The sequence below is a fragment of the Cervus elaphus genome, chromosome 23, assembly GCF_910594005.1.
Source record: "Cervus elaphus chromosome 23, mCerEla1.1, whole genome shotgun sequence".
NCBI classification, from domain to species: domain Eukaryota; kingdom Metazoa; phylum Chordata; class Mammalia; order Artiodactyla; family Cervidae; genus Cervus; species Cervus elaphus.
This window is the reverse complement of record NC_057837.1, coordinates 1,497,114-1,511,760: the sequence shown is the minus strand read 5'-3', so window position 1 is coordinate 1,511,760 and position 14,647 is coordinate 1,497,114. Positions and strand designations below refer to the sequence as shown.

Below are 14,647 nucleotides of genomic sequence, written 5' to 3'. Positions count from 1 at the left end.
GTTGGCTCACTGCATCAGGTGGCCAAAGCATTGGAGCTTCAGCTTCAGCATCAGTTCTTCCAAGGAATGTTCAGGATAGATTTCCTTTAGGACTGACTGGTTTGATGTCCTTTCTGTCCAAGGGAGTCTTCTCCATCAGCACAGTTCAAAAGCATAAATTCTTCAGTGCTCAGCCTTCTTTATGGTCCAACCCTCACATCTATTTATGACTATTGGAAAAACCATAGCTTTGACTATACAGACCTTTGTCAGTAAGTGATGTCTCTACTTTTTTTTAAAATTTATTTTTATTAGTTGGAGGCTAATTACTTTACAATATTGTAGTGGTTTTTGTCATACATTGACATGAATCAGCCCATTATACAGAGTGAAGTAAGCCAGAAAGATAAAGGCCAATACAGTATACTAACGCATATATATGGAATTTAGAAAGATGGTAACAATAACCCTATATGCAAAACAGAAAAAGAGACACAGATGTACAAAACAGACTTTTGGACTCTGTGGGAGAAGGCGAGGGTGGGATGTTTCGAGAGAACAGCATCGAAACATGTATATAACCTAGGGTGAAACAGATCACCAGCCCAGGCTGGATGCATGAGACAAGTGCTCAGGCCTGGTGCACTGGGAAGACCCAGAGGTCTCTGCTTTTTAATATGTTGCCTAGGTTTGTCATAGCTTTTCTCCTACAGAGCAGCCAGAAGAAAAGGTAACTTCAGGTAGAGCAACTGGACTGACAGCCAACTTGCCAACAGCTTCAGTGGGTCCTAGACTGTGGGAGATCCTTGTCACTGTGCCAAGAGGTAACCAGTGTCAACCCAGAACCAAAGCCTAGTGAGTCTTTCAGTATAAAGTATAAAATTAAGTTATTTTCATTAAAAAAAAAAAGGTAAATGTTTAACAACAGATCCTAACTAGAGAAGTTTGTACAGAATGCTCCAGGCAGAAGGAAAATAATTCCAAATGCAAATACAAAGTCAGAGACACATAGAGAGGCAAACTAAGAAACTAGTAAACATATGAGTGAGTTTAAATAAGCATTGATTATATTAAACTATCTGTGTGGCAAAAGAAGATAAGAAATAAATATTGGATAATAGCTGAAATTTGAATGCTTAACATTTTTATTATTTAAGACAAATATAAAGATGTTGATTAAATAAGAATTAAGTATTAGGTTAAAATTTCTAGGATAACCACGAGATTAGAGAAAAGAATACAATATGCAAATTCAAACTAACTCAACAAGGAAAAGAAAAAGATTAGACCTGGAAAAACTGAGACAAATATAGAGCAGTGAAACATGAATGATTGTAGCTAATTGCATCAACATAAATAAATTGCAAGTAGCGATACTGAATGAAAAATCAAGTTTCACAGGAATGTATACACTATGATTTCGTTTATATTCAGTGTGATTTTTTTGTCAAAGGCTCCTAAAACATGTAAAATTAAACAACATATTTTTAGAGCTTTTTTGGTGTGTAGTACAACTATAAAGAGAAGGATGGGAAAAATAAGCATGGAATTCATCACAGCAGTTATTGCTAGGGAAGAAAAGCTGGAGATGGGGTGGGATACACAGACAGCTTCCAAGATAGGGCAAGTTGCTGGTGTTCATGTGTGTGCTTAGCTGCTCAGTCGTTTCCAACTCTATGACCACACAGACTGTAGCCTGCCAGGCTCCTCTGTCCATGGAATTTTCCAGACAAATATACTGTAGTGGATTGCCACTTCCTTCTTCATGGGATCTTCCTGACCCAGGGATTGAACCCACGTCTCCTGCATCTCCTGCACTGAATGTGGATTCTTTACCACTGCATCACTTGGGAAGCCCCATTTTATTATTATTTTATTATTCTTTGAATATTTTATATGTATTATAAACATTTCAGTATATATTCAATACACAATTAAAAGCATGTGTGTGCACGTACAAACACACAGACACCCCCCCCACCCCCTCCCCGGCACACACACACACACACTAATATGCTGCTCTGTGCCAGGTCAGATTGCTCCTGGAAAAATGCCTTTATTTGTAGAAACCTTAGTTTAAGGAGACAAATGAACATGATCTGAAAAAATAAAAGTCATCATGACAGGCAGGTGTCTAGAAATCAGAGGGCATTGGAAATATCATCACATTAACTAATGGCAGTTTTTCCATCAAAGAATGGAGAAGTTAAATGCCTTTAGGATGCTTATTATAGCATTTGGGTGCTTTTTTTTTTCATTTATTTTTATTAGTTGGAGGCTAATTACTTTACAATATTGTGGTGGTTTTTGCCATACATTGACATGAATCAGCCATGGATTTACATGTGTTCCCCATCCCGATCCCCTCTTCTGCCTCCCTCCCCATCCCATCCCTCTGGGTCTTCTCAGTGCACCAGCCCTGAGCACTTGTCTCATGCATCCAACCTGGGCTGGTGGTCTGTTTCATCCTTGATAGTATACTTGTTTCAATGCTATTCTCTCAGAACAGCTTTTTATAGTCAACTGGTTAGACGGATCCAAGGAAAAAGTTAGTATTGATCCACGGCAATTTATGAAGTCATATAGATTCAATTTTATTAAAGGGCAGACATTCTGCTCTCTATCTCAGACATGGTCCAGAGCTGAAATTTGGCAACTCAGGAAGAATTAAAATATTTGCATAAGGACAGATTTAGCCTTCTTATGGTATTTTTGGTGTTAGATAACTTTTGAAACATCTTATAGTCAGTCTTTGGAGAAGGAAATGGCAATCCACTCCAGTATTCTTGCCTGGAGAATTCCATGAAGAGAGGAACCTGGCAGGCTACAGTCCATGGGGTCGCAAAGAGTCAGCCATGACTGAGAGACTGAGCATATAATCAACATTGGGGCTTACCAAGTGGCACTAGTGGTAAAGAACCTGCCTGCAAATGCATGGGATGTAAGAAATGTGGGTCTGATCCCTGGGTCAGGAAGATCTCCTGGAGGAGGGCATGGAAACCCATTTCAGTATTCTTGCCTGGAGAATGCCATGGACAGAGGAGTCTGCAGTGCTATAGTCCATGGGGTTGCAAAGATTGGAAACAACTGAAGCGACTTAGCATGCATGCATGCATGCATAGCCAATCTTCAGATATGAAAATTTCCCTTTGGGTCACTTTATACTTCATGGAAACATCTCTCTTGCTTTACAGATATCAGGCTTTCAGAGGCTCTCCAGAACTATGTTTTACATTTTTATGGTCATGTTTTACACCCATAGGGTCATTTTTCACATGATATTTCTACAATAGCCTGCAATTCTCTGGTTTCCTCTTTGATAGTGGAACTCCTAATTATGGATTTTTGGCACAGAAAAAACAGCAAACATATAGGGTTGTCTTTTTCTTACATAACAATGTCTGCAGGTTTGTAGGGCTGTTACAGCTGTTTAGGGTTCTGGGTTCTTTAGGTTTTTCTGCTCTGATATTTTCATAGTGTGTATTTTGTCTCCATGATCACAAGATGGTTACCAGACCTCCACTTTTCATTTGAATGAGATTGGAATAACACAGAAAGGTATTCTCAGAATTCTTTGTTTTTCATTCATGGAAGGAGGTTCTCCATAATGTTTTCTGCTTATCGACCAGTGGTAGTTCATGGTCTATCACATTTGAGACATGATTAGGAAAATAAAGTATTTTTCATCCAAGTCTTACTGTGGAGGGAGGTGGGAAGAAAACACACTGCAATGACGAGAGAGTCAGAGTTTAAGTCCTTTTTCCTGCCATGAAAACTCAGACCAAAGTCAGCATTGATTCAGTCTTGAGAAATTGTTAACAGTTAACACACCATGTTGGTTTTTACTTTATCCAGACTGGCTGATTTACTTTAAAATATAATTTATAGTGAAGGTAAAATGTCTATAAAGACACATTGATGAATGCAAAGAGGAAGATGAATTTTTCAATATCAAGTTTTAAACAAAACACTTAAATTATTTAATAAGGTCTATGGGGTTCCCTTGTAGCTCAGCTGATAAAGAATCTGCCTGCAATGTGGGAGGCCTGGGTTTGATCCCTGCATTGGGAAGAACCCCTGGAGAAGGGAAGGGCTACCCACTCCAGTTTTCTGGCCTAGAAAATTCCATGGACTTTATAGTCCCATGGGGTCACAAAGAGCAACTTTCATGTCCATGGAACTTGTTTAAGAATATATAAAATCAGACAGCTGCATTATAAGCTATAAACACTTTAACTGAGAAACATAAAATCAATCCATCCTATTTCAGAAATGGCTTGATTTGTCTTAATCAATCATTCTTAAATCATTCTGATGAAGCTCTCAGTTCAACGCATTTATAAATCATGATTGTACAAAGGTCACTGGATGGCTGCTCCAGGCCACCACCAGTAATAAGAAGGCCATCAATATTTTCAGAACTCAACACATTTGCAAACAAAAAAAAAAAGAGTTTAAAAAGTTTATTCAGTCTCAATGGCAACTAATATGTTTATACATGTAAAGTGTTTAGAATAGTCTGTACACTTGCTAAATGTTAGCTATTGTGATTTTTCTTATGCTCACGAAGCAAACAATGCTTTATCAAAAAAGGATGTGGGAAAAAAAGGCTATTCCAAAGCCAATCTGCTCAAGAAAATATGTCTGTTGTTCATTTCATCACTATAAACAAGTGGGACATTAGGTTTTTAGCAAGTTAGAGTAGGGTATATTTAAGATGAAATGGATTCATACAATTCCAATTACACTTAGCAAGACATTTATGGCCCATATTTATTAGCGAACTAAATCAAAGAGCACACAATTCCCAAGCAAAAATACTACATCTATTTCCACACAAAAAAAGCAATGCAATGCCATACAGTGAGAGAAACGTGTAAAAGCCTTCCTCCTTGACCATCTGAACTGTTTTCTCCACATGAAGAAATATACAAACTGCACATGAGTTTGTGGTATCATTTCACTTCCCAATTAAGACTGCCATCCTGTCCACATAACGCATCTTTCTCTATTGGTTCACCAGAAATAAAAATATTTAGGGGAAGGAAAGAACACATGCTAATATAACAGCAAAAACTAGCATTTCCAGAACAAATATCACTTGAAAAAGTGATTTGGCAAAAATTCCATGTGAATAAGACCTGTGAATAGTAACCCTATGTGATAGGTATTACCATAATCATGATTACTATTTTGAGATGAGGAAACTGATGCTTAGAGGGATTAAGTGACTTTTCAGAAATTATCCTGTAATTGGTGGAGGCAGAACTACCTACATGCTATGCCTTGTAGCTTTAAAGTAAAATAATTTTTGTTGTATGACAGTTCTATGAATCTGCTATCATAACTGGAGACTAGATCTCTCACTAGGGATGCTGTTTATATGGACACATAATGTTCTTAGCCCTATGCAAGATTCTGGAAGTTCAGAGATAAACATTAATAAAAAGCCCTCAATCTTGAGATCACCCTTCTCGAGATTGGGGAAAACCAATGAACTATAAAGACCTTATTGTAAGTCCTCAGATGTAGTCAAATATTGTGGGCAGCTATTAAAATAGAGACTAGTTAAAATTCAGTAAAATAAAATTTCAGTTTCCCAGTTACACTAGCCACATTTCAAGTGCTCCGTACTCACACGGGGCAGCCGTCATGCTTTGGACAATGTCGATATGGAATATTTTAACTGCTGCAGAAAGTTCCATGAAAAGGCACTACTCGAGGGCCCTGGGACTCACCGTTGCTCTCAGCATCATCTCGTCACCTGGGAGCTGGTTAGTCATGAAGAATCTCAGGCCCCAAACCAAACCTACCGAACCAGAACAACTGCAAAAGCCCCCAGTGATTCCTATGAACAGTCAAATCTTAAATGGGGTGTTTTATAGAAAAGCTTAAAGTTTTTCCCACTGAAACCAAGTAAAATATGTGAGATGGTGAGTGGGTGGAAGAGGGCAACAGTGAGGAATATTTAGAAGACTATAGAGGATTTTATATCCAGAACAAACACTAGAAGATCAATAATAACAGACTTCCCTGGTGGTCCAGTGGCTGATAATCCACCTGCCAGTGCAGGGGACGTGGGTTTGACCCATGGTCCAGGAGGATCCCACCTGCTGCAGAGCAACTGGGCCTGTGTGCAAAAATTACTGAGCCTATGCTCTGGGGCCTGTGAGCCACAATAACTGAGTCCATACGCCTAAAGCCTGTGCTCTGCAACAGGAGAGGCCACCGCAGCGAGAAGCCTGAGCACCTCAGTTAGAGAGCAGCCCCCTCTCACTGCAGCTGGAGGGGTCCGTGCACAGCAGTGAAGATCGAGCTCAGCTAAATAAATAAACAAATTTTTTAAAAGGTCAATAATAAAAATAATGGTCATCAAATATGGATAACCTACATACCAAGCAGCAGAGACTTTGCACATGTTAAAAACAATCACTTCTTGTGGACAGAATTTTGAACAGTGCTTGATGCAAACAGTACATTCACCTTGTGTTCTGATAAATGTTTGAGAAGAGGGAATGTTTTCAATGAAACTTGAGCAATTAGAATATTCTCTAGAAGGAGTTCACAGAGCTCTGAGCATCTGTACTTGAGGCAGATGCACTGAGGGTCAGCAGGCATGTACCTAAAATTTATGCTCTAAGCCATGAGTAAGAAGAGGATCACCTCCCAGCTCTGAAGGAAGGCCAGGAAAGTAGTTGCAGGGTCCCTTCTGATTGCTCTTGGATGATGTCAACGTGTGACAACAGCCAAGAAGTCTAGAAAATGCTGTGAATGCTATGACTAAGAAGGATGTACTGGAAATCAGAACCCATCCTGATAATATCTCTGCTATTGCCTTATTCTAACCTTGAGTATGGAAGAAAATCTCTACCACTTTTCTATTAATAAAGAAGATCTGCACAAATAAGTCTTTTCTATGCATAGAGACCAAACTGGTTTAGGAACACAATACATTAGTTCACAAACATCTCCTAAACTAAGAATTCACTGAAATTGGCATAATATGAATGTAATTCAGTCATCTCATATTTACACTCATCAAATTTGAGGAAGATATTGCATACCAACTTGATTATACATCTTTCACTAATCCTAGTCAATCCTACTGGTGAATATACTTTCATTCATCACTCCAAGGTAATTTTTAGAAACCCTCATTAAGAGTTGTACCATTCAAAGTAGTGGTTTGTGAAATAACCTTGAACATACTGGGGGCATGTAGAAATGTTGTGACCTCCAGGGAATATCATAGCATGCAATGGTTTCAATGATCTGAGGTCATCTGAAGTTCCTGTAACAATCTCAACAGATAATTTACATGGTCACACTTTTCATGAGCATCATGGTAGTCACATTAAAAATGTTAGTTTAAACAATATCACACACCTATTTCATAAAAGCATACTTAACTATCATTCTCTTAATACTTGAAACCTTGTACTATATGACAGCATTTATTAGTGACCCTAAATCAAGTCTACACACAAAATTCAAGTGACCAGAACCTGGTAACAACAATAAAGGCAGCTGCAACACATAACAGACTACAGTCTCAAGCATCAAGTTATAAAGGACCAAACCACAAAAGTAAATAAGTACTCAATGTCAACAATTTACTATATAACGATTCTCTCAGTTCAGTTCAGTTGCTCAGTAATGTCCAACTCTTTGCAACCCCATGAATTGCAGCATGCCAGGGCTCCCTGTCCGTCACCAACTCCCGGAGTTTACTCAAACTCATGTCCATTGAGTCGGTGATGCCATCCAGCCATTTCATCCTCTGACATCCCCTTCTCCTCCTGCCCCCAATCTCTCCCAGCATCAGGGTCTTTTCCAATGAGTCAACTCTTCGCATGAGGTAGCGAAAGTATTGGAGTTTCAGCTTCAGCATCTGTCCTTCCAATAAACACCCTGGACTGATTGCCTTTAGGATGGACTGGTTGGATATCCTTGCAGTCCAAGGGCCTCTCAAGAGTCTTCTCCAAAACTACAGTTCAAAAGCATCAGTTCTTCGGTGCTCAGCTTTCTTCACAGTCCAACTCTCACATCCATATGTGACCACTGGAAAAACAATAGCCTTGACTAGATGCACCTTTGTTGGCAAAGTAATGTCTCTGCTTTTTAATATGCTATCTAGGTTGGTCATAACTTTCCTTACAAGGAGTAAGCATCTTTTAATTTTATGGCTGCAATCACCATCTGCAGTGATTGGGGAGCCCCCGAAAATAAAGTCTGACACTGTTTGCACTGTTTTCCCATCTGTTTCCCATGAAGTGATGGGACCGGATGCCATGATCTTAGTTTTCTGAATGTTAAGCTTTAAGCCAACTTTTTCACTCTCCTCTTTCACCTTCGTCAAGAGGCTTTTTAGTTCCTCTTCACTCTCTGCCATAAGGGTGGTGTCATCTGCATATTTGAGGTTATTGATATTTCTCCAGGCAATCTTGATTCCAGCTTGTGCTTCCTCCAGCCCAGCATTTCTCATGATGTACTCAGGATATAAGTTAAATAATCAGGGTGACAATATACAGCCTTGACAAACTCCTTTTCCTATTTGGAACCAGTCTGTTGTTCCATGTGTAGTTCTAACTGTTGCTTCCTGACCTGCATATAGGTTTCTCAAGAGGCAGGTCAGGTGGTCTGGTATTCCCATCTCTTGAAGAATTTTCCACAGTTTATTGTGATCCACACAGTCAAAGGTTTTGGCATAGTCAATAAAGCAGAAATAGATGTTTCTCTGGAACTCTCTTGCTTTTTCAATGATCCAGGGTATGTTGGCAATTTGATCTCTGATTCCTCTGCCTTTTCTAAAACCAGCTTGAATGCCTGGAAGTTCATGGTTCATGTATTGCTGAAGCCTGGCTTGGAGAATTTTGAGCATTACTTTACTAGCGTGTGAGATGAGTGCAATTGTGCGGTAGTCTGAGTATTCTTTGGGATTGCCTTTCTTTGGGATTGCAATGAAAACTGACCTTTTCCAGTCCTGTGGCCACTGCTGAGTTTTCCAAATTTTCTGGCATATTGAGTGCAGCACTTTCACAGCATCATCTTTCAGGATTTGAAATAGCTCAACTGGAATTCCATCAGCTTCACTACCTTTGTTCATAGTGATGCTTTCTAAGGCCCACCTGACTTCACATTCCAGGATGTCTGGCTCTAGATGAATGATCACAGCCTCGTGATTATCTGGGTCATGAACATCTTTTTTGTACAGTTCTTCTGTGTATTTTTGCCACCTCTTCTTAATATCATCTGCTTCTGTTAGGTCCATACCATTTCTGTCCTTTATCAAGCCCATCTTGGCATGAAATGTTCCCTTGGTATCTCTAATTTTCTTGAGGAGATCTCTAGTCTTTCCCATTCTGTTGCTTTCCTCTATTTCTTTGCATTGATCGCTGAGAAAGGCTTTCTTATCTCTCCTTGCTGTTCTTTGGTACTCTGCATTCAAATGGGAATATCTTTCCTTTTCTCCTTTGCTTTTCGCTTCTCTTCTTTTCACAGCTATTTGTAAGGCCTCCTCAGACAGCCATTTTGTGTTTTTGCATTTCTTTTCCATGGGGATGGTTTTGATCCCTGTCTCCAAAAATACCCAGTTGTGGATGTGACTGGTGATAGAAGCAAGCTCCAATGCCATAAAGAGCAATACTGCATAGGAACCTGGAATGTTAGGTCCATGAATCAAGGCAAATTGGAGGTGGTCAAACAGGAGATGGCAAGAGTGAACGTTGACATTCTAGGAATCAGCAAACTAAAATGGACTGGAATGGGGTGAATTTAACTCAGGTAACCATTATATCTACTACTGTGGGCAGGAATCCCTTAGAAGAAATGGAGTAGCCATCATGGTCAACAAAAGAGTCTGAAATGCAGTACTTGGATGCAATCTCAAAAACGACAGAATCATCTCTGTTTGTCTCCAAGGCAAACCATTCAATATCATGGTAATCCAAGCCTATGTCCCAACTAGTAATGCTGAAGAAGCTGAAGTTGAATGGTTCTATGAAGACCTACAAGACCTTTTCGAACTAACACCCCAAAAAGATGTCCTTTTCATTATAGGGGACTGGAATGCAAAAGTAGGAAGTCAAGAAACACCTGAGTAACAGGCAAATTTGGCCTTGGAGTACGGAATGAACCAGGACAAAGGCTAACAGAGTTCTGCCAAGAGCAAAGAGTTCTGCCATAGCAAACACCCTCTTCCAACAACACAAGAGAAGACCCTACACATGGACATCACCAGATGGTCAACACCAAAATCAGATTGATTATATTCTTTTCAGCCAAAGATGGAGAAGCTCTATACAGACAGCAACAACAAGCCCGGGAGCTGACTATGGCTCAGATCATGAGCTCCTTATTGCCAAATTCAGACTTAAATTGAAGAAAGTGGGGGAAACCACTAGACCATTCAGGTATGACCTAAATCAAATCCCTTACGATAATATAGTGGAAGTTAGAAATAGATTTGAGGGACTAGATCTGATAGACAGAGTGCATGATGGATGATTCTCTAGGAACTTTATTAATCCCTGTCCAAAGAATATGATTGAAAAGCAAAGGATGACTTCCATACAAATGCACATTCAGATCCAATACAATTACTATGCAAATTCCTTATGATAAAATTAACTTGCTTAGCCAAAACTTTTCTTTGGAGATAAGTAGACAGATTTCCATGATTTAGCTGCATAAGGGTTTTTTTGGTTCACATTGTAGCCCATTGTTTTCCTACAAAGATGGATATGAATAAATACCACTGTCACCTCCTTCCCTTCAAACCAATCACATTTTTCAGAGATACTGCTGGACTTCAGCTTTGACACTGTCTAATGCTGAAGCTCCAGTACTTTGGCCACCTCACACGAAGAGTTGACTCATTGGAAAAGACCCTGATGCTGGGAGGGATTGGGGGCAGGAGGAGAAGGGGGCGGCAGAGGATGAGATGGCTGGATGGCATCACCGACTCGATGGGCATGAGTTTGAGTAAACTCCGGGAGTTGGTGATGGACAGAGAGGCCTGGCGTGCTGCGATTCATGGGGTCACAAAGAGTCGGACACGACTGAGTGACTGAACTGAACTGAACTGAATGCTGAAGCTGAGGGCTTCCCTGGTAGCTCAGATGGTAAAGCATCTGCCTACAATGCAGGAGACCCGGGTTCAATCCCTGGGTTGGGAAGATCCCCTGGAGAAGGAAATGGCAACCCACTCCAGTATTCTTGCCTGGAAAATCCCATGGACTGAGGATCCTGGTAGGCTACAGTACATGGGGTTGCAAAGAGTCAGACACAACTGAGCGACTTCACTCACTCAGTGCTGAAGCTGAAGCTCCAATACTTTGGCCACTTGATGCCCAGAGCTGACTATTGGGAAAGACCCTGATGCTGGGAAAAATTGAGGGCAAGAGGAGAAGGGGGCGACAGAAGATGAGATGGTTGGGTGACATGATTCAATGGACATGAATTTAAGCAAACTCATGGAAATAGTGATGGACTATCTCTATCTGGTGTGCTGCAGTTCATGGAGTCACAAAGAGTCAGACATGACTTAGCAACTTAACACCAACAACATCAATGTAATCTTATGCCTCCATGTAAAATCTTGACAAGCAATTTACATTTTGTCCTACATTGACTTTTAATTCTGTTGAAATAGAATCTAAACATTTCATAAAGTGAACACCATGTCATTAGAATATTTGGTAGAGTGTCAAGCTCTACACAAACATTTCATGCATCTGAGTGATCTCCTTTCTGGAGTGGATGGCCCATTAATATCACTGTTTTTAAGTAAGAAAAGTTATCTTTGAAGGTCAGATTCTTTATCTGTAAAGGAGGAAGTTACATAAGAATCGAGAACTACAATCTTACACGTCTTTCATCTCAGGCAGTTGATGTCAGTGAGGTCATCACTGACCAAACAGGACAAGCGGCAGTAATGGACTGTGGAACTCGAGTACCTGTTTTATCTGAGAATGGTGGGGTCACCTAGTGTTTAAGGGTAAAAGCTTTGGACATTTCTTTGGGCAAGGAAATCTATTTCCCCTTGGAACCAGCATGTCCAGACCTATGTGGAAGGTTCCCTTTCTATACATTAAGCAAAGGACTTATAATTGTTGACAGATAAAGAAGCTAGGACATTGGAATTTATCATTAAGTTGGAAGTGGAGGGAATGAACACTTAATAAGCTAAAATGCTCATCTGCTCATTCAACAAATATGGATTTACCAGGAGAAATTGAACATACAAAATCAGACAACAGCCAGACCATATATGACAAGACAACTCTGACCACAACCTCAGTGGTAACCAGACCATGAAACAAAACCAAAAGCTCTGCAACAACTGGCTACAAACAATCATTTGGTCAATGACTTTCATCTTTCCTACTTACATCCCACCATCCTTCCAACTCAGGACCAGCCAGAGGAAGCCAATTATGCTTCCTCAAGCACATCAGATGCCCACTTCTAGCCAGCTGAACTCCAGCTTCCCCCAAATCCTTCCAGAAAACCCTACCTGAAAACTTCTTTGTTTTACTGTAAAGGCTTCCTATTCTTCTGCCTGCCTTTGAGTCTCTGCCAAATACAAGTAAGTGTTGCTGACACCCTTGCAAGGTCTAAGTGAATAGTTTTGTTTATTTGCATTTGCATGGTCTTCATTTATTTCCACAAACACATATTTAAAACAATTTCATAAAGTGATCCTGAAAGTGAATGAGGAGAGTGATTTTACGAAGAGGGAAGGCACTCAGAGTGACACGCAGGATGGCCTGCTAAGCACAGTACTGATAGCTGAGTGTATCTGGAGGGTAAAGAGGTGTGTAGGGGTGCGTGTGTGTGTGCTTGAGAGTATAAGCACGAGATGACTGTGAACAAAGAAGCCAGGAAGATCATGAAGGGCTCTAATGACAAACTTGCAAGTCTATACATTGATCCTCTAATTACAGGAACAGTGAAAACATTTAAATAGGAACTACTGGGATTTAACTTGAATTTATAAAATGTTACTCTAGCAACAGGATGGAGGATGGATGGATGGTAGGGAATTCACAGGGTGAATATGCCTAGGAAATCATCACTGTGGTCCAGAGACAGATGCTAAAGACCTAAACATTGGCAGCAGCGATAGAAATGATACTTACGTTGCTGCTGCTGCTGCTGCTAAGTCGCTTCAGTCGTGTCCAACTCTGTGCGACCCCATAGACGGCAGCCCACCAGGCTCCCCCATCCCTGGGATTCTCTAGGCAAGAACACTGGAGTGGGTTGCCATTTCCTTCTCAAAAGCTTGAATGTGAAAGTGAAAGTGAAGTCGCTCAGTCGTGTCCGACTCTTAGTGACCCCATGGACTGCAGCCTACCACGCTCCTCCATCCATGGGATTTTCCAGGCAAGAGTACTGGAGTGGGTTGCCATTGCCTTCTCCAGATACTTATGTTACAGACACACAACTGCCATGGTGTAGAGTAAACTAGAGAAAACCGAGAATTACTCCAGGTTTCTAGGCCACGTGCTCATGGAGAATAAAAGCTTAGGAAGTAAATTCCAACAATAACTAAGAACATCTGCTAAGTGGTGGAGGTGGGGCACAAGGTCAAGATGATGGAAGCCTGGAACGCTCACATCACCCCTGAACATGCTACATCCCAGGTAGACTTAGATACTGAATGACAGTGGACAGTGCTCTACACTTGAACTCTCTTTCCCTTTGCTGGTGGAGGTAATAAATACATAAATACAGGTTCTTGTATAAAAAATAATTGGTTAAGAAATCTAATGACCTCTACCAAGTCCAAGGAAGATAATTCTGGATAAAATGCAGCATATGTAAAGATAGTAAGATGTTTTTCTTTCCTTTCTATGCATGTTAATTCTTTTCTTTCATATTAGAATTTATTTAATTTTCCCTGTGTGAAGTACATGTTTTTAAAAGCAGAAAAGCATATTCCTTAACTGCTACTGCAAAGTGGGTGATCAGGTAAAAAGAAAATCAACAATGCAACTTGTGATGATAAGGCACCGGCACCAAACTAGCAACACTCTCACTTACCAGAAAGAAGCAAAAATTACCTCAAATCTTTGGCTCGAAAAGCACAGCAAAGACAGGAATCTACTTAACACTGTGAATAAGCATATTAGCCATTTTTATCTCATGCCTATATCATTTCACTTGTAAAGAACATTTTCTGCCCCGGGGGTGCAGGTCATTCTGTAAGACACTGAGTAAAGGCAGATACTAAAAGTTTTTTGTTTTATGGATTTTTTGGGGGGTCCCCATGTTTCAACGGAGAAGGGCAGTATGGTAAGACATACAGCAACATCTTTCTTTCTTAAAAACAAATCTTAATAAGCTAAGATTATGAGATAAATTTTTAATACTTTCCTCTTGGACACTATTAAACCTAATCTTTGGTTCCTTCTGCATCAATCATGAAAGCAAGATCAGAGTCATTGATTAAACCATAATATGTATTCCTCTAATTTACCATGCAGTTTTGATTTTGATGTAAAAAGCCTTGATTTTGCTGTACACATCATTTTGATTACTGTCCTGGCTTGATTACAATCCTTGAACACAGATGAGAATTAATACTCAGCACAAGGATGAGCGCCTATGAAGGAAGCAGGCAATCTGCATAAGCGTCCATCTGCGTGACGGTGGTGAGTGGGGG

General features: G+C 40.2%; 1 protein-coding gene and 1 non-coding gene across 3 annotated transcripts in view; one reads left to right on the top strand and one right to left on the bottom strand.

Moving 5' to 3' along the window:
* PLCB1 (phospholipase C beta 1) overlaps nt 1-14,647 on the bottom strand; it is an 854,892-nt gene that overhangs the window by 465,090 nt on the left and 375,155 nt on the right. The window lies entirely within an intron of this gene.
* Nucleotides 11,085-11,156, top strand: TRNAC-ACA. The gene has a single exon. It is a non-coding gene; the product is annotated as a tRNA-Cys (tRNA).